This window comes from Salvelinus alpinus, chromosome 4 (genome assembly GCF_045679555.1).
Source record: "Salvelinus alpinus chromosome 4, SLU_Salpinus.1, whole genome shotgun sequence".
Taxonomy (NCBI): Eukaryota; Metazoa; Chordata; class Actinopteri; order Salmoniformes; family Salmonidae; genus Salvelinus; species Salvelinus alpinus.
The window spans coordinates 44,871,101-44,897,912 of NC_092089.1; the positions used below are offsets into that span (position 1 = coordinate 44,871,101).

The following is a 26,812-nucleotide window of genomic DNA, read 5'->3' on the forward strand; positions in this document are numbered from 1 at the left end:
CCATCCCTATCGTGTGCAGCCAATCGCCGCCTTAGTGTCGACGTCACATACTGTCCTGCAAACTGAATTGAAGCCCAACAGCCTATTAAAAACACATTTTCTTCCGATTCGACCATTAGCCCAAATCTAGAGGGAACCTAACCGCGACCCGACACTTCACACATCAAGAGATAGGCTGGACGCACTGTTTTGTTGTTGTTGCTTGATTCGATCAGTTAAAGTAGCCCATTGAGTGATAAAATGATATGTACACTCATCTCTGATGATGCTTCATTTGCATAATCGTCAATATTTAGGACAAAATTATAACTTTCGTCATATTTTAGCTTTACCGTAAAAAAAGGTATTATGTTTAATATCTGAGGTGCATCAGCAATCGTTTTCAATTTGTTCGCCCCATCAAATTGCTATAATGATCATTTTGTTTATGATTGTGGAAGTCTGCAAAATTCTTCGATACATTTAAAAGCATGGAAGATGTCCTGTGTTCAGTGGTCATTTCAACTAATGTTATACCTACCCATTGATTATTGTACAATATAGGCCACACTTTCTCACATAATCTATAATAATGTATACTGATTTGTATAGGCTATGTTTTTTTGTTGTAATTTGAGTCCGATAAATTTAACGAAACCTTTCATCAGAATATGTTTATAATATGTCGACACAGTTCTTGAATCCATAGCTCCAGAATTTGAGAGTTCCTAGGCCTATACCTTAAAAAAAAAATTCAACTGGCTAATTAACATAATATAATATAAATTCACATTCCAACTGGGAGCGTATTAAAATCTGTTCAAACAATCTATTCTACAACACATTTAATCATTTACTGAGACTGATTTATCATAAATGCTGGTATACAAACGAATACTTTTTTATTACAAATAGAGAGGGGAAGAGATACGGAATCTCGAGACACATAGTAGACTATTTGACCCTGCAAGTAACTCAATGTTTGTGAGAATAGGCCTCCTCAGACGGACCACTAATGTGCAGTATTATAGAGTGCAGGGGCATCACAGGCTTAATCTGTGCTATCACACACACCAGTGCGTCCCTAATATGGCCCCTCTCCCTTTACTCCCTCACTGCCTTCAGCTTTATGTACGAGCTCTTGCACCTACATTTGTTTATTTTTCGATGTTGTTTTCTTGATTGGACATTTTCTGGTGTGTTGTGGGCAACTATTCTTCTTCTTCTTCTTCTTCTTATTATTATTAGTAGTAGCAGTATTAGTAGCCTATTAGTATTAATATTGTTATTATGCTTTTATAGCATTTATTACAATGCTGTAATCACCCCAGCAGCCTACTATTTTTAATCAAAAGCCATAAAAACGTAAAGAACGTTTGTTTAAAGGGAAAAGAGGCACTTGGACATGTGATCGAATAGTTAAAAAGCAGGCAATGTCCTCGCCTATTCAGCCTACTATAGTTATAGCCTGGGTATTACATGTAGGCCTGCACAACATTGTAATAGCACATTTTCTTTAGTAGCATAGCCTACATACAATCTGTAACATTTTCCCCAAAATTGGTTCCATATAGAACCCTCAGTGAAGAAGAACCCCTGGGGTTCTGATTAAATAACCCTACAAAATAACCTTTAGGGTGCCATATATGAAGCAAGCAATAGAACCCTTTTTGGTTCTACCCAGAACCTTTTTTTCTAAGAGTGCAGGCTGGGCTTAAGCCTTAGACCTATATTTAACATTGTGCTGAAGGCAAAAATATTTTTTTCTTAAGATAGCCAGGCTAGAACAAAAACATGGAACGCTTCCTCGCCTGCATCCCCTTCTCTGCCCCCCTCCCTGTCGTTGTTGAGATCCTATTTTCGCATATCCATTCTCCCACTTGTCGCACTCACTGACGCATGTCGGCTGCGCGCCTATAAGTATAGCCTATATTTCAAAAGCGCTGACTCCGGTGTATTCCGGGGTGGAGGGATCACCTCTCATCCTCAATGTCACTCACTCTCCCGGAGAGATGGGCCGGCGCTTACATGAACACTAAGGTAGGAGATCCACAGGGCACTAAACCCATTAAGGCGTCTCCCGGATGCAAATCCGATGCTGCAGATATTTAATAAGGGACCTGTGCTGGCAAATTTGATTACCTTGCAATTGCCAGTGGATAATGTGCTAAAAGCTTTCCCACTTAGCATAACTCCTTACCGAATATTATTCACACTTTGGGGGCCGGTGGACCGGTGGCTGGAGGCGACTCTTAAAGACACAGCAAACCTGAGAGCATATCCAAAAGCTGGTGGTCATTATTATTACGGTTTTATAGGCTACCAGAAGAAACCAAGATGGACCTGTTGTACCTTTCTCCCATTTTGTAGGTTAGTTTATGTGGCCCCCATAAGAATTGGAATATCAACACAATCGATGTGTTTGATTGATTATTGTAGAAGTACAGTGGGGAGAACAAGTATTTGATACACTGCCGATTTTGCAGGTTTTCCTACTTACAAAGCACATAGAGATCTGTAATTTTTATCATAGGTACACTTCAACTGTGAGAGACGGAATCTAAAACAAAAATCCAGAAAATCACATTGTATGATTTTTAAGTAATTAATTTGCATTTTATTGCATGACATAAGTATTTGATCACCTACCAACCAGTAAGAATTCCGGCTCACAGACCTGTTAGTTTTTCTTTAAGAAGCCCTCCTGTTCTCCACTCATTACCTGTATTAACTGCACCTGTTTGAACTCGTTACCTGTATAAAAGACACCTGTCCACACACTCAATCAAACAGACTCCAACCTCTCCACAATGGCCAAGACCAGAGAGCTGTGTAAGGACATCAAGGTTAAATTGTAGACCTGCACAAGGCTGGGATGGGCTACAGGACAATAGGCAAGCAGCTTGGTGAGAAGGCAACAACTGTTGGCGCAATTATTAGAAAATGGAAGAAGTTCAAGATGACGGTCAATCACCCTCGGTCTGGGGCTCTATGCAAGATCTCACCTCGTGGGGCATCAATGATCATGAGGAAGTTGAGGGATCAGCCCAGAACTACACGGCAGGACCTGGTCAATGACCTGAAGAGAGCTGGGACCACAGTCTCAAAGAAAACCATTAGTAACACACTACGCCGTCATGGATTAAAATCCTGCAGCGCACGCAAGGTCCCCCTGCTCAAGCCAGCGCATGTCCAGGCCCGTCTGAAGTTTGCCAATGACCATCTGGATGATCCAGAGGAGGAATGGGAGAAGGTCATGTGGTCTGATGAGACAAAAATAGAGCTTTTTGGTCTAAACTCCACTCGCCGTGTTTGGAGGAAGAAGAAGGATGAGTACAACCCCAAGAACACCATCCCAACCGTGAAGCATGGAGGTGGAAACATAATTTTTTGGGGATGCTTTTCTGCAAAGGGGACAGGACGACTGCACCGTATTGAGGGGAGGATGGATGGGGCCATGTATCGCGAGATCTTGTCCAACAACCTCCTTCCCTCAGTAAGAGCAATGAAGATGGGTCGTGGCTGGGTCTTCCAGCATGACAACGACCTGAAACACACAGCCAGGGCAACTAAGGAGTGGCTCCGTAAGAAGCATCTCAAGGTCCTGGAGTGGCCTAGCCAGTCTCCAGACCTGAACCCAATAGAAAATCTTTGGAGGGAGCTGAAAGTCCGTATTGCCCAGCGACAGCCCCGAAACCTGAAGGATCTGGAGAAGATCTGTATGGAGGAGTGGGCCAAAATCCCTGCTGCAGTGTGTGCAAACCTGGTCAAGAACTACAGGAAACGTATGATCTCTGTAATTGCAAACAAAGGTTTCTGTACCAAATATTAAGTTCTGCTTTTCTGATGTATCAAATAGTTATGTCATGCAATAAAATGCAAATTAATTACTTAAAAATCATACAATGTGATTTTCTGGATTTTTGTTTTAGATTCCGTCTCTCACAGTTGAAGTGTACCTATGATAAAAAATTACAGACCTCTACATGCTTTGTAAGTAGGAAAACATGCAAAATCGGCAGTGTATCAAATACTTGTTGTCTCCACTGTATGTACTGTATAGGCTATACATTCTTTCTTTCGATGTTTTGAATGGAAGAGGAATACAAACATAAGCAGTATAACGTGTCAAATTCCACAACAATGTATGGAGTTCCACCCTCCCTCCCGTCCATACGTCAGCTGTGATCCTCCTGCACGGTGGAAACATCAGCTGTGATCCTCCTGCATGGTGGAAAGAGACATCCATTCGTAATTCAACGTTTAAATATTTATAATTTGCCATGATTGAGTAATATTTTATGCACGCAAAGTTGTCTACCCAAAATTGTGCATCAGTGATCACGAGGGAAGCATCTAACGGCATTTGCTAGGTACCTTTTCCTCGTACTGTTTATATAATCAATATGATCAATATTTTCATCTAGCTCATTATTATTTGAGAATGAGTGTTTATCGCTCAACTAAGAAACAGAACACTTGTGCTGCATGGTGTTAATGACGTTGACATTTCTCCCGCGGCTTCCGCAGAGGGCTTCCATATCCGTGCCACTGGGTTTCTTGCATTCAACAACCCACTGGGCAAAAACTGGTTGAATCAACGTTGTTTCCACGTCATTTTTTTTTTTTTTATGAAGTTGAATCAACATGGAAAACTGATTGGATTTGGAAAAAAGTCTGACATTTTTTTAAACCAAATTCTTTACCTAAATCCAATGACATGTTTTGTTGATTTCCTGTTGAATTCAGATTAGTTGAAATTTCAACCAAATGTAAATCAAATGTAGACATTGAACTGACATTTGTGCACAGTGGTAAGGAACCAATTGGGTCGTTCTAGATAGCAATATACGAATGGGTGATATCTACAGATACAACCCTGGCACTTAAGGGATATGACAATTAAAAGATTTGAGCAATTATTTCGGTGGAGAGCTGGGGGCACATGTAAGGGTCAGTGCCCACGGAATCATAGCATATCCCGGAGGAGTGGAATTGAGGAAAATTATCGCCAGTTGATTGAATTGAATCCCTCGATGTTAGAGCCACAGTAATGAAATGGGTTGTTGTGGCCAACACCCGACCGGACCCGTTCACCGCCCCCACAATTTTTACCAGATTACAGACCATGGCAACAGGGCGAATATTTGCCTACAGATGGAATACATTTAGACAGTCGTTTTTTTTATCCGTGTGCTTGCATGTCCATGTAAATCCCTTTTATCACACACCAGGCCTTTAAACACATCACTACCCAATATCCACCTAGGGTAAAAGGGTAAAAATGAACGCTTATTTATGAATACTTTTGAAATAACGTGATAAGGACACAAAGGTAGCCTAATATTTAGCCGGACTGTATGTATAGTGGTCTATGTTCTCATAATGTCAATAACGTGAAAATTACAGCCCAATTATTTTGTGTGTGTTTTGCTTACTCAACTAAAGTAAGTTGGAATATTATTTATTATTATTGGAATATCTGATGTTATTATTGGAATATCTGATGAATTAATGAATTGGCATTTTCATAACACTTTTCCAAATAAGTTTGTTTGCTCTCTGTGTATGAGACTGGTATTAAAACATACACATTTATCCATCCATAACCCAGAACTGAAACATGTTCGAAATAGTGTTCTAAGACATCTTGCATCCCAGCAAATCATTTATGTTCATTTGTGCATTTATCATGAAACGTTTTGAACTGTTTTACAAAAGAGGTGACCAAAATAATGAAACATAAAAAATGTGTACAGTTGAAGTCGGAAGTTTACATACACCTTAGCCAAATACATTTAAACTCAGTTTTTCACAATTCCTGACATTTAATCCAAGTAAACATCCCCTGTTTTAGGTCAGTTAGGATCACCACTTTATTATAAGAATGTGAAATGTCAGAATAATAGTAGAGAGAATGATTTATTTCAGCTTTTATTTCTTTCATCACATTCCCAGTGGGTCAGATGTTTACATACACTCAATTAGTATTTGGTAGCATTGCCTTTAAATTGTTTAACTTGGGTCAAATGTTTCGGGTAGCCTTCCACAAGAAGTTGGGTGAATTTTGGCCCATTCCTCAGAGCTGGTGTAACTTCCTGAGCGGTATGACGGCTGCGTGGTACCATGGTGTTTATACTTGCGTACTATTGTTTGTACAGATGAACATGGTACCTTCAATCTTTGGAAATTGCTCCCAAGGATGAACCAGACTTCTGTAGGTCTACAATAAAAAAAATTCTGAGGTCTTGGCTGATTTCTTTTAATTTTCCCATGATGTCAAGCAAAGAGGCACTGAGTTTGAAGGTAGGCCTCGAAATACATCCACAGGTACACCTCCATTTGACATTGACTGAAATTATGTCAATTAGCCTATCAGAAGCTTCTAAAGCCATGACATAATTTCCCGGAAATTTCCAAGCTGTTTAAAGGCACAGTCAACTTAGTGTACAGTCGTGGCAAAAAGTTTTGAGAATTACACAAATATTAATTTCCACAAGGTTTGCTGCTTCAGTGTCTTTAGATATTTTTGTCAGATGTTACTATGGAATACTGAAGTATAATTACAAGCATTTCATAATTGTCAAAGGCTTTTATTGACAATTTCATGAAGTTGATGCAGTCTATATTTGCATTGTTGACCCATCTTTTTCAAGACCTCTGCAATCCGCCCTGGCATGCTGTCAATTAACTTCTGGGCCACATTCTGACTGATGGCAGCCCATTCTTGCATAATCAATGCTTGGAGTTTGTCAGAATTTGTGGGGTTTTGTTTGTCCACCCGCCTCTTGAGGATTGACCACAAGTTCTCAATGGGATTAAGGTCTGGGGAGTTTCCTGGCCATGGACCCAAAATATCGATGTTTTGTTCCCCGAGCCACTTAGTTTTCACTTTTGCCTTATGGCAAGGTGCTCCATCATGCTGGAAAAGGCATTGTTCGTCATCAAACTGTTCCTGGATGGTTGGGAGAAGTTGCTCTTGGAGGATGTGTTGGTACCAATCTTTATTCATGGCTGTGTTCTTATGCAAAATTTTGAGTGAGCCCACACCCTTGGCTGAGAAGCAACCCCACACATGAATGGTCTCAGGATGCTTTACTGTTGGCATGACACAGGACTGATGGTAGCACTCACCTTGTCTTCTCCGGGTCAAGCTTTTTTCCGGATGCCCCAAACAATCGGAACGGGGATTCATCAGAGAAAATGACTTTACCCCAGTCCTCAGCAGTCCGATCCCTGTACCTTTTGCAGAATATCAGTCTGTCCCTGATGTTTTTCCTGGAGAGAAGTGGCTTCTTTGCTGCCCTTCTTGACACCAGGCCATCCTCCAAAAGTCTTCGCCTAACTATGTGTGCAGATGCACTCACACCTGCCTGCTGCCATTCCTGAGCAAGCTCTGTACTGGTGGTGCCCCGATCCCGCAGCTGAATCAACTTTAGGAGACGGTCCTGGCGCATGCTGGACTTTCTTGGGCGCCCTGAGGCCTTCTTCACAACAATTGAACCGCTCTCCTTGAAGTTCTTGATGATATAAATGGTTGATTTAGGTGCAATCTTGCTGGCAGCAATGTCCTTGCCTGTGAAGTCCTTTTTGTGCAAAGCAATGATGACAGCACGTGTTTCCTTGCAGGTAACCATGATTGACAGAGGAAGAACAATGATTCCAAGCACCACCCTCCTTTTGAAGCGTCCAGTCTGTTATTCGAACTCAATCAGCATGACAGAGTGATCTCCAGCCTCTTCCTCGTCAACACTCACACCTGTGCTAACGAGAGAATCACTGACATGATGTCAGCTGGTCTTTTTGTGGCAGGGCTGAAATGCAGTGGAAATGTTTTTGGGGGATTCAGTTCATTTGCATAGCAAAGAGGGACTTTGCAATTAATTGCAATTCATCTGATCACTCGTCATAACATTCTGGAGTATATGCAAATGCCATCATACAAACTTAAGCAGCAGACTTTGTGAACATTTATATTTCTGTCATTCTCCAAACTATTGGCCACGATTGTATGTAAACTTCTGACCCACTGGAATTGTGATACAGTGAATTATAAGTGAAATAATCTGTCTGCAAACAATTGTTGGAAAAATTACTTGTGTCATGCACAAAGTAGATGTCCTAACCGACTTGCCAAAACTATAGTTTGTTAACAAGAAATTTGTGGAGTGGTTGAAAAATGAGTTTTTTAAATTGTATAAAATTTATTCAATTTTTAAAAATGTTACCCCCTTTTTCGTGGTATCCAATTGTGTTAGTAATTACTATCTTGTTTCATCGCTACGACTCCCGTACGGGCTGCGCAATGGTGCGCAATGAGACAAGGATATCCCTACCGGCCAAACCCTCCCTAACCCGGACGACGCTAGGCCAACTGTGCGTCGCCCCACGGACCTCCCGGACGCGGCCGGCTGCGACAGAGCCTGGGCGCGAACCCAGAATCTCTGGTGGCACAGCTAGCGCTGCGATGCAGTGCCCTAGACCACTGCGCCACCCGGGAGGCCGAAAAATGAGTTTTAATGACTCCAACCTAAGTGTATGTAAACTTCCGACTTCAACTGTATCTTTAACCCAATGCTTGCACAGTGATTTGCAGTCTAACTGAGGAATCAATGGTCTCCTTAACACCTGTTTAAGTGTCAAGAACAGAATAGATTTAATGTCCTCCGTGAATGAAGTAAATCAAATTTTCCCTGACTGCAGCGAGAAGACTTTGGTTAGCCTCTCCCTCGTTTCAGCAGAGCGCCTCCCTCCCTCCCTCCCTCCCTCCCTCCCTCCCTCCCTCCCTCCCTCCCTCCCTCCCTCCGAGGCTGAGACTGAGGCATGCAGTGGCAGAGCGGTTGCCTCTGTTCATATGACTAATTAGAGAAGCTTCACGCTGCGCTGTTCCTTTTGATGCTGATCCCTGGTGCTAATTGCCACGTCCGTCCCAGGGCATGGCGGGGTTAAGTTCAAATGCAGGGCCTTCTCAAACCCTCTCCCCTGAGTCTTCTCCCCACCCCTGTCTCCCCTTTTTACCCACCACTCCCACTCCTACCCACCCCCTGCTCTTCCCACTTCTAACCCCAACCATTCCCTGACCCTTCGGGATAACAGGATGGAAGGGTGGATGAAGGGTGGGTCCAGGAAGGGGGTAATGGGGAATTAGAATATAACGGATCAAGAGTTTGATGAAGGGACAAGGTTTCCAGGGGAAGTGTGTCTGAGTAAGGGGGGAGGGGTGGGAGAGGGCAAGGAGAGCAGTTGCCATTCAAGCAGAGTGAAGGTGGGGTGAGTTGGGCTTTGGTGAAAGGAAGCTGGCCTTGAGTGTGACTTTGATTCCTGCTCATCCTGCATGGCTAGGTGGATGGGTCAGTCTGGAGCATAGTCACTGCAGACTGGGGCCACAAGAAGCAATGATGATTGACCGTGTTGCAGACGAATGGTGGCCAAGGACAAAGCATGGAGAGGTCTCAATATAATTCCTAATCTCTCAGACTTCAGAGCAGAGTTTGTCCACATTTTCACTTATGGTGACTATCAGTTTGGGAGTTTCTGGTGTTGGACACAGGGAAGTGGCATCATCTCGCTACAGTCAGGACAGTCAAGCTATAGACTGCACAATAAGCTTCAAAGCTGTCCTTCTCACTCCTCACTCCTCCCTTTTCTCAGTCTGAGTCTGAATAACGACTCCCTCTTTCTCTTGTCATTCCCTTCCTCACTCTTTCTCTTAGTCTCTCTTACTTCCCTTCTTCCTTTATTTTTCTCTCTTTTGCCATTTCTCTCTCCGTCTCCCTCTTTCTTTTGACTCCCACAATGCTAAAAGCCAACTCGTCCTCTCTCCCCCTCCCCTCTCTCAGCCTTCCCCTCTGTCTGTACATGACTATCGGACATTCTCCTGGTCAAACAAGTGTAACATCTTGAAATGGGAATGTTTGACTCTGCCATTCCCATGAATAATAAAGGAGCTTGATGGTTAAGAGGTGGATTAATGTGCTCCTACAGGGACTTGTGTGTGTGAGAGAGGGTGTGTGTTTTGAAGGAGGCTTGTGACAGACGTCCAGGAGGGACAAGGGCACTAGCGCTGCTACACCCTAACCCTTTTTGCAGCCTCACACACACCCAGGGTTTTTCGCAGTAGGGGCGTGGTGCTAAAAGCTGACAGTGGGGTTGGCGTTTGCTTAGCCTGGAACACTAGCCTCTTGTGGATTGGCTCCCGTTTACATCTCTTTAAGGAGAGCTTTAATTGTGTTTTGGTCCTTGGAGCTGGATCGCCCTCTGCTCCCCCGGGGCCGGCCTGCGAGGAGACACATCTCTAAATATGGCCCAGGTGGGATGATTCTGGAACGCGTGTTAGACTGTGGCATTCACCTCGGTGTCCTTCCATTGGTTTGACCTCTGCTTCAGAACTCGCCACTTCACCTCCACAGATTTTCACTTTGAGAAGGAGAGAAGTCTCTGCCTGGGAGAACTGTTGCTGGGCCTGCTCAATGACGAAGATAATTCAAACACAAACTATAAACTTGAAGAGTTCTGGTCAAGGTCTGGTGTTGTGGCTTGGATAGTGTTTAGAGTGAAATTGTATAAGAGTAGAAAAGTGTATACACTTTTGTTATAGCTCAGTTCTTGTGCCTTTTTGCCTTTGGCGATGCAGCAAAATGGAATACATGCACAAATTTGGCAGAATGTATTTTAGACAATTCGTGCAATTTTCCAAGCATACACATTTCAAGCAGACAGCTTTCGGTTTCAAGAATAGTCTTTGAATATCATAAGAATGTTCTATACATTTTTTTTAAGAACAAGTTATCTACGCAAAATAAGCTTCTGAGAATTTATCACAACGTTTTACAGTCAATTAACAATTAAAGACCAAACAAGTGAGATATATTCCCTTTTACGCACATACGTGGTGCATGTTTGTGTGTGTAAAAGTAAGACACGATACACAGGGGAGTGTAGGTTCAAAAAGATGCAGAGGACTTGAGGTGTGTGTGTGACTGTGTGTGTAGGGGTGTTGGTGGTGGTGTGGTGGGAGTTGAGTGTGTGGAAGGGCAGGCGAGCGGGGAGCCAGGGTGCTAACAGCCGGCCCAGCGAGAGGAGGCAAAGGCGCTGCATGTGCAAAGAGCCCCTATTAGCAGTGCTGACTTTAACCTTTATTCACTTAAAGCCTCCCTCCCTCCCTTACATTCGACCTCCCTTCCCCCTCCACACACCCTCCCCTCCCTTGGGCCTCTCTCCTCTCTCACCCCCAGGCTCTCGCAGCACAAGCCCTGGCTGTGTGTCCAGTGTGTGAAGGGACCGTGTCAGCGTAAAGCCCTGAGTGACGAACAGAGCAGTCCAACGCTAGCCTGTTTCCCTGGCTCTCCCAGCCACAGGTACAGAGTGAACACACACAGTCACAGAAGGCGCTCTATGTGTGTTATTACAAGTGAGTGTGTTTGCTGTAATACCATTACCCAGACTCAGCATAAACAGATCTGGGGAATATTTCAGCACGTCTGACTTTCTTATGAAATGTATAAAAAGCGTTTGAAATGAAGATATTTGCTTCCTCCCCAAAAATGTCTGGTTTCACTGGATTGCAAGGAAATGACAACCATTAGTGTTATTGGTATTAGCATTAATCATATACAGTATACTCACTCACTCAACCACACACACACACACACACACGCTCACTCACTCGCTCGCACACACACACACACACACACACACACACACACACACACACACACACACACACACACACACACACACACACACACACACACACACACACACACACACACACACACACACACACACACACACACACACACACACACACACACACACACACACACACACACACACACACACACACACACACACACACACACACACACACACCTTTTACTATCCTTGTTGGAACCAAACACTTGATTCCCATTCAAAATCCTATTTTCCCTAACCCAGTACCCCTAACCCTAACACCCAACCTAACTCCTAAGCCTAAAATACCTTTTTAATTGTGGGGACCGGCGAAATGTCCCCACTTGTCAGAATTTCCCTTGTTTTGCTATCTTTGTGAGGACTTCTGGTCCCCACAAGTATAGTAAAACCAAACACACATACACACATTTAGTATGTGAGGAGAAGAAAATAGATCTATGAGCCCTAATTGCTTTCCTGGTTTTAGTCTCATGGACTAATTATCCTCTGGCCAGTGGATTGTCTGACTGGTGGAAAAAGTGAGATTTGTAATACCGCTAAAATAACAGTGAGGAAACTGGAACCGAGACAAATGGCCACAAGAAAAGAGCTATTGTTGCCCTCATGTTGTTATTGCAAGGTCTTAGCTGCAATTGGTTACCACATCAGTTTGCACACACACACACACACACACACACACACACACACACACACACACACACACACACACACACACACACACACACACACACACACACACACACACACACACACACACACACACACACACACACATTTCGAAACCCCTTCTTGCGCAATTCACTTTCACTGTTAGACTGTGAGACCTTAATCTATGCACAGAGGGAATTCTGCATTTGCCTTTATGAACCTGTTGACCCTTGGGATAGTGTGTTACACACTCAGCTCAGTCATCATGTATCCTGTTGTGTTCCCATCAATAATATTGATTCCCTGTGTTGAATCTGCATGTTTATCTACGGCAGGTACATCATTGTGGAGGTGTTGTGGGACATTGTGTGTGTCTGCGCGTACGCACACCGAGTGTGTGACTGTGACAGGAATGTCGGAGCACAGAGATGTGTGAAATGCATAAAGCCTTCTTTCTCTCAAGTCCACATGCAGCTGAGGCAATGCTGTGGTCAGGAAATGACCCCTCGTTTCCATATTTACCCCCATTAAATGGCTGCTGCAGGTTAGGGTTCAAATGGGGGATTAAACCCCTCCCTCTTCCACTGCCCATGACCCCAACTGACCTGTAAAGGGTGCTCTAGTAGTGATTAGTGAATATTGGGAGGAGGTGGTGGTGGGATAACCCTGCGTGTTCACTGCCAGGGGTTGAAGGTGTGTCGAAATACGGAGAGGAAGTTGTTTTCTATGGAGGAAGTGTGGTATGAGGCAAAATGAGAGATGGTGCAATGTTATAAAGTTATGCCAAAGTCAGCCTTATGCAGTAATTCTATTGACACATATGATTGACACATTTGTATAAAGGCAATATACCATGGCATTGTCATGACAACCATTCTGGTTAAACAAAATGGCTGGACCTGTAGTTATGAAAAGAGAGAGTGGACGGAGGTCGAAGGGGAAGTGTGTGTGAGTGAAGGAGTGAGAGGAGAGAGAGAGGGGGGATAGACGAAGGCTTCCTCGTGCCTCCAGCCGAGCAGAAAATCTCTGCAAATTAGTTACCGCGACGACGGCCGTCGGGAGCTTTCATCCAGCGTGGCAGGGGGCCGGCATGGGATCGGCACAGTGCCCCACCCCCCACCCCTCCTCCCATTACCATTTGGCAAGAGGAGGGGAGGACCGGGCTGCTTGTCGCAGGCGGCTCCCCTGGCGACCCTAGTGCCGGTCGTTTAGCTGTTAAACGCTTCTGCAGCATTAGCACTCCGCCAGAGGTGTCAAATAAACACCCAACGGGGACACTCCCACTGCTAACATTCACCAGGTTCCAGAGGGACACTCCCACTGCTAACATTCACCAGGTTCCAGAGGGACACTCACACTGCTAACATTCACCAGGTTCCAGAGGGACACTCACACTGCTAACATTCACCAGGTTCCAGAGGGACACCCACACTGCTAACATTCACCAGGTTCCAGAGGGACACTCCCACTGCTAACATTCACCAGGTTCCAGAGGGACACTCCCACTGCTAACATTCACCAGGTTCCAGAGGGACACTCCCACTGCTAACATTCACCAGGTTCCAGAGGGACACTCCCTCTGCTAACATTCACCAGGTTCCAGAGGGACACTCCCACTGCTAACATTCACCAGTTTCCAGAGGGACACTCCCACTGCTAACATTCACCAAGTTCCAGAGGGACACTCACACTGCTAAGATCTATCTACAGACAGGACACACTCACACTGCCAAAACTGGCCAGTTTTGCGCATATGCACATGCACATGCACACACAACTGAGATCTATCAAACACCAGACACACACAGATAATACCCATTAAACACCTGACAGACACACATAAGATATGTACAATTTGTGGGCCAATATTCTATCATCTGAATGTCTAAATGTCTGCGGATAAAAAGCTATGGGATGTACTAGCAGTGGTGCGTATTCATGGGTGCCAAGGCTTCCCCAAAAACTGTACCAAGACAAAAGAAAAAGACAAATTATTTATCTTTCGTCTCTCTGTGTTTCAGAACTTTCCTTACCTTCAGCCTCTAGCGAATTGGTCTCACTGGAGAAAATTTCTATACGTGTAGGACATCTATCTGATGCTGTCTGGTCAAAAAGAGTATGACATTGTTGAAAACTGGCCATAGCATTGAATGCAAGAGAAGCCAGCGAGCATTTGGCCTACCTTGATAAAAAAAGTATAAAATAATAGCCAATCAGCGTTGAGCTTAACTGAGTGAGCTCAACGGTGAATGGTCCTGGAGCACCCAAAAAAAGAGTCAAGGGAAGCCAATTTTGATTTGGCTTCACTCCAATCACATCACATCTAGAGCCAAACGTCATTGACAGAAACAACTTGAATTGTTGTTTCTTTTTGTTGTTGTCCTCCGGTGGCTAGCTAGTTAAAATGTCCCTTTCCTAAATTGGCCATGGATGGAGATAGGGATTGGGACTTGTGGTTTTACTTAATTCTCCATGCCAATGATTATAATGGAGATTTTGATCAAACTTTGAATTTATTCATTGTGCCCCTGGCCCGAGAGGATGGAAGTTCAATATGTAACTGTAGAATGCTAATGTTAACTAGCTGGCTCATCATTGCCCATGACAGGCAAGTTAGGCTAGCAAGCAAGCATTTTAGCCAGGTAGCTTAGGACAACAAAACATAGAAGCATGTTCTGTATGACAGGGTCATAGACCGATTCGTCAACATGAAAGAGAGGAGGAAGGCATTGGCGTTTCTCTACAAGTAGGGTGAGTTAACATGTTTTTTCTACTTGCATGAACAAATGCACACACACGCACGCACACGCACGCACGCACGCACGCACGCACACACACACACACATAAGGAGGTTTTTCCTCTGACAAATCACTTGTAAGTTTCGGTGTTTCTTAAGGTTCTGTTTTAGGACCACTTGTTTTCACTATATATTCTACTTCTTGGAGATGTCAACTTTCCCTGCTATGCGGATGACACACATTTCAATGAAACATAGTGAAGCCCAAAAATTGCCTACCCTAGAAGCCTGTGTTTCAGACATAAGGAAGTGGATGGCGGCAAAACTCGTTTTAGGTCAGAAGAAACAAAGAAACTGCTGTTTGATCTGACAATCGATCTTGATGGTTGATTGTATAGTTGTCTCAAATAAAACTGTGAAGGACCTCAGCGTTATTTTGACAAACATATTAAGAATATTTCAATGGAAGCTTTTTTCCATCTTCGTAACATTGCAAACATCAAACCTTTTGTCCAAAAATTATGCAGAAAAGCTAATCCATGCTTTTGTCACTTCTAGATTAGATTACTGCAATGCTCTACTCTCTGGCTACCCAGCTAAAGCATTAAATTAACTTCAGTTAATGCTAAATACGTCTGCTAGAATCTTGACTAGAACCCAAAAATGTGATCATATTACTCCAGTGCTAGCATCTCTACACTGGCTTCCTGTTAAGGCTAGGGTTGATTTCAAGGTTTTACTGCTAGCCTACAAAGCATTAAATGGACTTGCTCCTACCTATCTCTCCGATTCGGTCCTGCCATACATACTTACACGTACGCCACGGTCACAAGATGCAGGTCTCCTTATTGTCGCTAGAATTTCTAAGGCAGCAGCTGGAGGCAGGGCTTTCTCCTATAGAGCTCAATATGTATGGAATGGTCTGCCCATGCATGTGAGAGACACAGACTCGGTCTCAACCTTTAAGTCTTTACTGAAGACTCATCTCTTCAGAATGTCCTATGATTGAGTGTAGTCTGTCCCAGGGGTGCGAAGGTGAACGGCAAGGCACTGGATTGACGAACCGCCCATACTGTCTCTGTCTGGTTGGCTCCCCTCTCTCTACTGGGATTCTCTGCCTCTGATCTTATCACTGGATTACTAGTGCTCCTCCATGCCGTCCCTAGGAGGGGTGCATCAAGTCATGCCAGGCTTTTTTTGCTATACTCTACTTGAGTGGTTGTAGTCACTGACATGATCTTCCTGTCCTGTCTGGCGCCCCCTGGAGTAGATCTTCGTGGGCTATACTCAGCCTTGTCTCAGGGTAGTAAGTTGGTGGTCTGTTGATATTCCTCTAGTGGTGTGGGGGCTGTGCTTTGGCAAAGCAGGTGGGGTTATATCCTGCCTGGTTGGTCCTGTCCGGGGGTATCGTCAGACAGGTCCACAGTGTCCCTCAACCCCTCCCCTGTCTCAGCCTCCTATGCTGCAATAGTCTATGGTGGTAGGGTCAGTCTGTCCTATCTGGTGAAATTCTCCTGTCTTATCTGGTGTCCTGTGTGAACTCAAGTATTCTCTCTCTCTCTCTCTGTCTCTCAGGATCTGAGCCATGGGACCATGCCCCAGGAATACCTGGCCTGATGACTCCTGGCTATCCCCAGTCGACCTGGTCATGCTACTGCTTCTATTTCAACTGTTCTGCCTGGGGGTATGGAACCCTGACCTGTTCACCAGATGTACTACCTTGTCCCGGACCTGCTGTTTTCAACCCTCTCTCTCTACCGCACCTGCTGTCTCGACCTCTGAAGGCTTGGCTATGAAAGGCCAACTGACATTTACTCCAGCTCTGAGGAATGGGCCAAAATTCACCCAACTTCTTGTGGGAAGCTTGTGGAAGGCTACCCGAAACGTTTGACCCAAGTTAAACAATTTAAAGGCAATGCTACCAAATGCTAATTGAGTGTATGTAAACTTCTGACCCACTGGGAATGTGATGAAATAAATAAAAGCTAAAATAAATCATTCTCTCTACTATTATTCTGACATTTCACATTCTTAAAATTAAGTGGTGATCCTAACTGACCTAAGAGAGGGAATTTTTACTGGGATTAAATGTCAGGAATTGTGAAAAACGGAGTTTAAATGTATTTGGCTAAGGTGTATGTAAACTTCCGACATCAACTGTACATTGACACTGTGGTACAGTTGGTGTAACTGAGTCAGGTTTGTAGGCCTCCTTGCTTGCACACGCTTTTTCAGTTCTGCCTACACATTTTCTATAGGATTGAGGTCAGGACTTTGTGATGGCCACTCCAATACCTTGACTTTGTTGTCCTTAAGCCATTTTGCCACAACTTTGGAAGTATGCTTGGGGTCATCGTCCATTTGGAAGACCCATTTGTGACCAAGCTTTAACTTCCTGACTGATGTCTTGAGATGTTGCTTCAATATATCCACATAATTTTCCTGCCTCATGATGCCATCTATTTTGTGAAGTGCACCAGTGCCTCCTGCAGCAAAGCACCCCCACAACATGATGCTGCCACCCCCGTGCTTCACGGTTGGGATGATGTTCTTCGGCTTGCAAGCCTCCCCCTTTTTCCTCCAAACATAACGATGGTCATTATGGCCAAACAGTTCTATTTTTGCTTCATCAGACTAGAGGACATTTCTCCAAAATGTACGATCTTTGTCCCCATGTGCAGTTGCAAACCATAGTCTGTCTTTTTTATGGCGGTTTTGGAGCAGTGGCTTTGTCCTTGCTGAGCGGCCTTTCAGGTTATGTCGATATAGGACTCGTTTTACTGTGGATATAGATACTTTTGCACCTGTTTCCTCCAGCATCTTCACACGGTCCTTTGCTGTTGTTCTGGGATTGATTTGCACCAATGTACGTTAATCTCTAGGAGACAGAACGCGTCTCCTTCCTGAGCGGTATGACGGATGCGTGGTCCCATGGTGTTTATACTTGCGTACTATTGTTTGTACAGATGAACGTGGTACCTTCAGGCATTTGGAAATTGCTCCCAAGGATGAACCAGACTTGTGGAGGTCTACGATTTTTTTGGAAGGTAGGCCTTGAAATACATCCACAGGTACACCTCCAATTGACTCAAATGATATCAATTAGCCTATCAGAAGCTTCTAAAGCCATGACATAATTTTCTGGAATTTTCCAAGCTGTTTAAAGGCACAGTCAACTTAGTGTATGTAAACCTCTGACCCACTGGGATTGTGATACAGTGAATTATAAGTGAAATAATCTGTCTGTGAACAAGTAAATGTCCTAACCGACTTGCCAAAACTATAGTTTGTTAACAAGACATTTGTGGAGTGGTTGAAAAATGAGTTTTAATGACTCCAACCTAAGTGTATGTAAACTTCCGACTTCAACTGTTTATGAACTAACATGTTATAGAGCAAACAACACAATTATCACAACACATAGGTTGTAATATGGCTTTTTTTCTGCCTTGGCTTCCCCAGTGATTTTTCCCACGAACCACTACTGTGTACTATAGCAGCGTTTCCCAACCTCAGTCTTCCAGTTCCCCAACAGCAAACATTTAAGTTATATCCCCGGACAAAAACACCTGATTCAACTTGTCAAGGGCTTGATAATTAGTTACAAAGTAGATTCAGGTATGTTTTTCCGGGGCCACAAGAAATATATGCTCTGTTGGGGGTACTCGAGGACTGGAGTTGGGAAACACTGTACTAGAGCTTACAACAGTGTTCTATTGGACCAAGAACATCTGTCAGCCTGTCATTGATGTACTTGTTTCTTTCTTCAGAGCAGCATGTTGTCCTTCCAGCTGTTGAGCACATTTCACAACTTGTGAACCATTTGACTGGTAGCATAATGTCTGTAAAAAGGCTTTTATACATGAGTAAACTGAGAAACACAAGTTGTCTATAGAGAAATAGTAGTGTGTTGATTGCCAGGTCGTTGCTTTACTGATGATTCCTTCTTCCATTTCTTAGAAAATGGAGTTGTAGAATGATTGAGTGATGATGGATCGATGTGGCGCCTTCTGTTTCAACGTGCCCTTTGCCCTGTGTACCTCCTTCACAGAGCACACACACACACACACACACACACACACACACACACACACACACACACACACACACACACACACACACACACACACACACACACACACACACACACACACACACACACACACACACACACACACACACACACACTTGAGCACACATTTGCACACACGCACACACACACTTTTCTATTGCCCCTGTCTGCCCTAGCGGGGGAGGTCAGGGGTGCAGGATTATCCCCCAGACAGCCAGGCTGACCCCAGGTCTGGTCCTGACATCTCCCCCCCTGACCCTAGCCTGAGACACACTCCTCTGGCCAGTACTGCAAAGCTGCAGGGAGAGGGGAGAGGGCTTAGAAGACTTATCATGTCTCAAACCAGACCCGTACATGCAGTATTCGGCAAACTAAGTTTAAGATGTACAATTCCAAAGGTCATGTTGTCTGTCAATGTACTTCTTATGTCATATTGCCTAGTGTTATTGGATTCTCTTACTCTGTGCATAAATGCTCCCGTATACAGTTACAAACTGTGTAACACCTTTGTTCATGTAACCTCTTCTACTAGGGCACCACCTATGTCATTACACATGTCACCTAGGTCCTATGTCATGTTGAGCCCCTCTGTCAGGCTTCCTCTCTCTGTCAGCTGCCAGACCCAGTCTCCCCCCAGGCCCAGTCTCCCCCCAGGCCCAGGCCCAGTCTCCCCCGAGACCCAGTCTCCCCCCAGACCCAGTCTCCCCCCAGACCCAGTCTCCCCCCAGGCCCAGTCTCCCCCTAGACCCAGTCTCCCCCCAGACCCAGTCTCCCCCCAGGCCCAGTCTCCCCCCAGGCCCAGTCTCCCCCTAGACCCAGTCTCCCCCCAGACCCAGTCTCCCCCATAGACCCAGTCTCCCCCTAGACCCATCCTCCCCCTAGACCCAGTCTCCCCCCTAGACCCAGTCTCCCCCTAGACCCAGTCTCCCCCCAGGCCCAGTCTCTCCCTAGACCCAGTCTCTCCCAGACCCAGTCTCCCCCCCAGGCCCAGTCTCTCCCCAGGCCCAGTCTCTCCCTAGACCCAGTCTCTCCCAGACTCAGTCTCCCCCCCAGGCCCAGTCTCTCCCCAGGCCCAGTCTCTCCCTAGACCCAGTCTCTCCCAGACCCAGTCTCCCCCCCAGGCACAGTCTCTCCCTAGACCCAGTCTCTCCCAGACCCAGTCTCCCCCCAGGCCCAGTCTCTCCCAGACCCAGTCTCCCCCCAGGCCCAGGGTGCTGCTTTCTGCTTATCTCCTCCATACTCTGAGTGGTATGTAATGTTGTCAGTGATGGGCCAGTGTCTTCTCACCATTTCCCAGGGAGGGGGGCGAGGCAGAGGGCCATATCAGGATGCCAGGGATGGTGTTGACAATGCCTGGCTCTCCATATCTGTAGACAGTTAGCATCTCAAGATGCCGCCGGGGCAAGGAGATACGGATGGAGCTAGGCTACATGGTGAGGGCTCTGGTGGATGTGTGTGTTTTGTGTTCTGTGTGTGTGTGTGTGTGTGTGTGTGTGTTACTTGCGTATCTGAAGGATGCTGTAATGGCCTGCTACCCCAGATTAGGGGTAGGAAGTAAGACTCCTGGGCTCTCCTCTCTTGTCAATACCCTCCCTAAATGATGGACTCCCCCCTCCCTATCGCCTCACGTCTCTTATCCGGACAGGTAATGAAATCAGCCATGACAGCACGCCATGACATTCTACAGCTCTGGCGCGTTATTGGCTAATTAACTCCCTCTTATAAGACGGACAGGAAACGCATTACACAATGGGGTTTTATGAAATTGGTTGCCATAAAGTTAGGACTCTGATAGTGGGCTTGTGGGATGACACACACACACACACACACACACACACACACACACACACACACACACACACACACACACACACACACACACACACACACACACACACACACACACACACACACACACACACACACACATACACACACACATACACACACACACTATTATTAGTGGAGAAATACGGGAACCACTGTGTAATGGAGGATATGGCTTGGTTAACTTATTTACCCATCAGCCTCTGCTTCCTAAAGCCCAACTTTTTTTCTTGTTTAATAGCTCTTGAGTGATAAGCATAACGTTCTCCCCATGGGATGGATGCTGTCGTCATGGTTACCCACCGATTCCCAGCTCTGATGATGTCACTTGGAGATGGAGACAGTGAGGGGCCATACAGGAGGGAGTGTCCCCCCTCCCCTCACTGTTATCAGTGTTTTGGGGACGTAGACGGTGGGGGGCTCAGGCCTGGTGAAGAGACGCTGGAGCCAGGGGGCTGATAAGAGGGTCCGCGGGACTGTGGGTCGGGGAGCCGGGGCTATCTAGCCTTACTGAGTGACTGGGTGACACGTTCCACTGTGGCACGGGACAGATAGACCCCCGCGGCAGGGGTGTGTGTGGGACGGGGTGGGGGGTTGGAGGAAGGAACCATGGGGGAAACTAACATCAGCTGACTTGAGGGGAAATACTGGAAGAATTAGTGCAAAAGTGTCCCACAGAACTAGATAGATAGGAACAGACAGTGTGTGGGGGATGTCTGTAGTCTATTTGATACACCAGACTCCTGAACCACACACACAGTCAGAACAAGGTGCTAGGCTGACGGGAGGCTTTCTCGCCTCAGTGACGAAGCACAGGAAGACTAGTGGCGGCATGACTCACGTCAGACAGCATGGGTCTGTGGTAGGTCAGTGTGTGTGTGTGTGTGTAGGTATATTTAAGCACTGATTCTTTTTGTGTTTCCTTTCCAACCCTAAAGATGATTGTATATCTGTAAAGAGGTGGCTGTACCTGGAAATGTGTGTGTGTTAGTGTGTTCTCTCAGCACTGAGACATTGAGCAGAGCTGCACAGCTCCATCACACACTGATAGAGAGGAGCGCCAGACCAATCCCACAAGAGTCTGAGGGCCAGTGGGCGGGGCTACAACTTTGAGTCTGACGGAGAGGAGAGAAGAGAAAGACCAACCATGACAACTTGACTGGGAGGAAGAGAAGGCTTGAGGGGAAACGAGGGATCTAGAGAAAGAAAGGTAGAGAAAGTAGAGAGAGAAGTAAAGGGGAGCCAACTTTTTCAGACAGACTTGAGGAGAGAATGTGTCCAGTAGACTGTGGGAGAGATAGGCGACAGGGGAGGACTGCAGTGATAACACAGGGAGACAGGCAGGCTACAGAGACTACAATACACACACAAGCTTTTCGCTCTCCTCTCCCTGTGTTTGTGAAACCACACACATTAACATGTTTTGTTTTGTAACATTACACACTCTTGTGTTTAGTAATATTGCATTTAGTACCTGAATCTGGCCATAATGTTTTGCACCGTAGGGTAAGTAATGGTGGAAGAGTAGAAAGAGCTCCAGTAAGCACTCCACTCTCCCTTGGCCTCCTCGCCCCAGACAGAGCACTCTCCCTGGGCTCCCTTATCTCCCTCCACCCCCCTCCTGTTAGAGCAGGAAAGGGACCTCAAGTGCTCTCTCACTTTCCAAATTTGTCTTCATTATAGATAACTGATGTGTGTACGCTGATGTGTGTGTGTGTGTGTGTGTGTGTGTGTGTGTGTGTGTGTGTGTGTGTGTGTGTGTGTGTGTGTGTGTGTGTGTGTGTGTGTGTGTGTGTGTGTGTGTGTGTGTGTGTATGTGTGTGTGTGTGATATTGTCATGTCATCATGTCTGATGATGACATGAAGACAGATGGGATGGTCATCTCTCCCAACATAAATACAGACATCCAGAACAGGCCCTCTCTGCTCTCTGGGACTTCAAAGGGAAGACGTTAAACCTGAAGAGGAACCACAAGCTCTACTTTGGCCAGCCATTCGTTTAGCTCTCAACATTCATATGGCTTGAATTCATACACAGTAACAGATTCACATTTACCTTCAAAATTGACTGAATGAAAATTCTGATGTAAGTTGGCAAATGAGTCCTACTGGTACACAGTATACAGTCATACAGGAAGTATACTACACATAAACAGCCAGCGGCATTGGGCCTCTGGTTAGAAGAAAAAGAGAGGAGGAAGATGACGAGATGACGTGAGAGAAGACGACATGCCTGAGCCCTCAACAGACTGAGACTGAGAGAGACCGAGATGGAGAGAGAGAGGGCGAGAACACGACAGAAAGAGAGGGAGAAGTGGAAACAGGCTGTCTTCTTTCTTCCCAGACTGGTGATTGAGTTATCTGCCATGGGGCAGTCATGCTGGCAGTGGCCCGGCTTACAGGCTCTCCTTGGGAGAAGCCAGCCAATAAAAGATAAGCTCCAGAAAGGAGCCAGCCAATAAAAGATAAGCTCCACAGAGGAGCCAGCCAATAAAAGATAAGACCCCGGTCCTGTCTGTGGCTTCCTCGCTGATCTTCCTTGTGGAGATAGGATGCTCTGCGTTGATATCCCTGGCGTCTTTCTGGCATTCACAGGGACCTCTCGGGCCTGGTCTCTCACACACACACACACACACACACACACACACACACACACACACACACACACACACACACACACACACACACACACACACACACACACACACACACACACACACACACACACACACACACACACACACACACACACACACACACACACACACACACACACACACACACACACACACACACACACACATACACCAGTTCATCAGGGGTCAATGTTGTTGTCATTAGCGATGGCAGTGTAGATATCATCGATCCCGTAGGCTTCTATTGATTTAGAATGTCCTCCTATATCATCCAGTCTTTCTCTCTTCTCTCTTCTCTCTTCTCTCTTCTCTCTTCTCTCTTCTCTCTTCTCTCCATCTCTCATTTTCTCTCATTTTCATGGTTTACTCTGTCTCTCATTTCTCTATCAGATCCCTGTAACTGTCACAGAGCTGACCGTTGCTGAGAACAGAGTAGTGTCCATCCACTCCTATTCCTCCAGGAGAGGTCAACCTCCCTGTTCCATCCTCCCTTCACATTGACAGTAAGGACTCCATCAGATTGTTAGATGGTCACTATTCAGACACAATTCATTTGGACATTGTCAATCTGAGGAAGAATGCATGGGTTCTGTGGTGTCTCTACCTCCCTCTTTCTTGTTTGCCTCAATTCATCTAAGATGAATAGATTTAATCACACACACACACACACACACACACACACACACACACACACACACACACACACACACACACACACACACACACACACACACACACACACACACACACACACACACACACACACACACACACACACACTCACGAGTACACACACACACACACACACACACACACACACACACACACACACACACACACACACACACACACACACACACACACACACACACACACACACACACACACACACACACACACACACACACACACACACACACACACACACACACACACACACACACACACACACACACACACACACACACACACACACACACACACACACACACACACTCATGAGTACACACACTCACGAGTACACACACACACACACACACACACACAAACACACGCACACAAACACACACTCCCTCACACACAAACAAACACACGGTCCTCCCACCCTTCCCTGCTAACAGCACCCTGAGCTAGCCCCCTGTTCCCCAGCCGCTAATGACGGACAGCTGAAGGCACACTCCGGGGGCGCCAATCAAATTTGCAGCCCTGTAATTGGATTACGGCAGGCCGGGGGAGGGCTTTTATCTCTCCCTCTCTGTCTTTCTCCCTCTGCCTCTCTCTCCTCCCTTGTTTGTGCTCTCGTCTGCGGTTGAGTGACGGACAAAAGAGCGAGCTGTCAGCATCAGCTTTGGGCCGAGCATATGTGTGTGTGTGTGTTGTTGCTGGGAGCTGGAGCCAGTTCTGAGGGCTGCTGAGTGTATTGAGAAGGAAGGGTGTGTGTGTGTGTGTGTGTGTGTGTGTGTGTGTGTGTGTGTGTGTGTGTGTGTGTGTGTGTGTGTGTGTGTGTGTGTGTGTGTGTGTGTGTGTGTGTGTGTGTGTGTGTGTGTGTGTGTGTGTGTGTGTGTGTGTGTGTGTGTGTGTGTGTGTGTGTGTGTGTGTGTGCGTGTGTGTGCGTGTGTGTGCGTGCATGTGAGTGTGCGTGGGGGTTGGGGCAGGCAAAGAGCGAAATATCACTTAACTCATTCCCTCATCCCCGGTGCTTTTCACTAGGGTTCAACACCAGGCAGACACAAAGGACTGCATCTCTCTGTGTCCCCTGGCCAAGCCACTGGGAAGAATAGAGAGGATGACATGTCACAGACTGACACAAACAGGGAAGCTGCTACAGGGAAGGCTGGTCATCCTTTGAAGATGCATGGACAGTGTAGAGCTGGGACCATAAACTCAAAGTGATCGTGACTATCCAACAGACCACTTATCGAGGTGATTTTACTGATATTAAATCTGATCATTACGATAGGAAGTCTATACTGCAGAAATGTGACGTTTGAAGTAAGTCATTTATGTTCGCGTTTGCAAACAGGACAATTGATAGCTAAGACATTCAAACTAGAAGTAGTAGTTTTAAGGGTGATATAAAAAGTAATTGAGGGTCACATTGATGTTATAAAATGATTGTTCTACAGTGCAAGTACGGGCATGCGCGCACACACACACACACACACACACACACACACACACACACACACACACACACACACACACACACACACACACACACACACACACACACACACACACACACACACACACACACACACACACACACACACACACACACACACTCACAAATTTGAACTTTCCATCACTCCTCTCCCCAGCTATTTGTTGGAGACCTGGAGTGTTCAATCAAAACGATTACTTGAGTGAACAGCATTATAGTGAGTGGAAAGACCCTGCGGCCCTGCAGGACTTTTCTCCTCTCACCACTACGTGTGTGTTCTGCTCTGCTGTGGAGATGACACTAATGCTGACGTCCACACGACAACACACACACATACGCACGCACGCACGCACGCACGCACGCACGCACACACACACACACACACACACACACACACACACACACACACACACACACACACACACACCCTGTCAGCTGGTCACATTGATACTGTCTGACTGTCACATGCACATCTGCTCTCTGTATCTCTCTGAGAGGATGTGTGTGTGTTTGCTTTTGAAAATGATCTGTTTTCACTGTGGGAAAGCTTAATACATTGACCCTTATGAGGACATTTGACATATTGAGGACAAGGTTTATGTCCTCGTAAGTTCTCTTACTGTAATGTAGACGTGTAACTAGGTGTCTGGTTAGACTGTAAACTCTCCTTCCAGACTCACATAAAACATCTCCAATCCAAAATTAAATCTAGAATCGGCTTCCTATTTCGCAACAAAGCCTCCTTCACTCATGCTGCCAAACATAACCTCGTAAAACTGACTATTCTACCGATCCTTGACTTCGGCGATGTCATTTACAAAATAGCCTCCAACACTCTACTCAGCAAACTGGATGTAGTCTATCACAGTGCCATCTGTTTTGTCACCAAAGCCCCATCTACTACCCACCACTGCGACCTGTATGCTCTCGTTGGCTGGCCTTCACCACACATTTGTCACCAAACCCACTGGCTCCAGGTCAACTATAAGTCTTTGCTAGGTAATGCCCCGCCTCATCTCAGCTCACTGGTTACCATAGCAACACCCACCCCGTA

At 45.7% G+C, this 26,812-nt stretch overlaps 1 long non-coding RNA gene across 1 annotated transcript; it reads left to right on the forward strand.

The window, feature by feature from the left end:
• Positions 1–1,827: 1,827 nt before the first annotated feature.
• Positions 1,828–17,054, forward strand: LOC139573682 (uncharacterized). The gene is made up of 2 exons (XR_011674640.1): positions 1,828–2,019; positions 16,635–17,054. It is a non-coding gene; the product is annotated as an uncharacterized lncRNA (long non-coding RNA).
• The last annotated feature ends 9,758 nt before the right edge of the window (positions 17,055–26,812 follow it).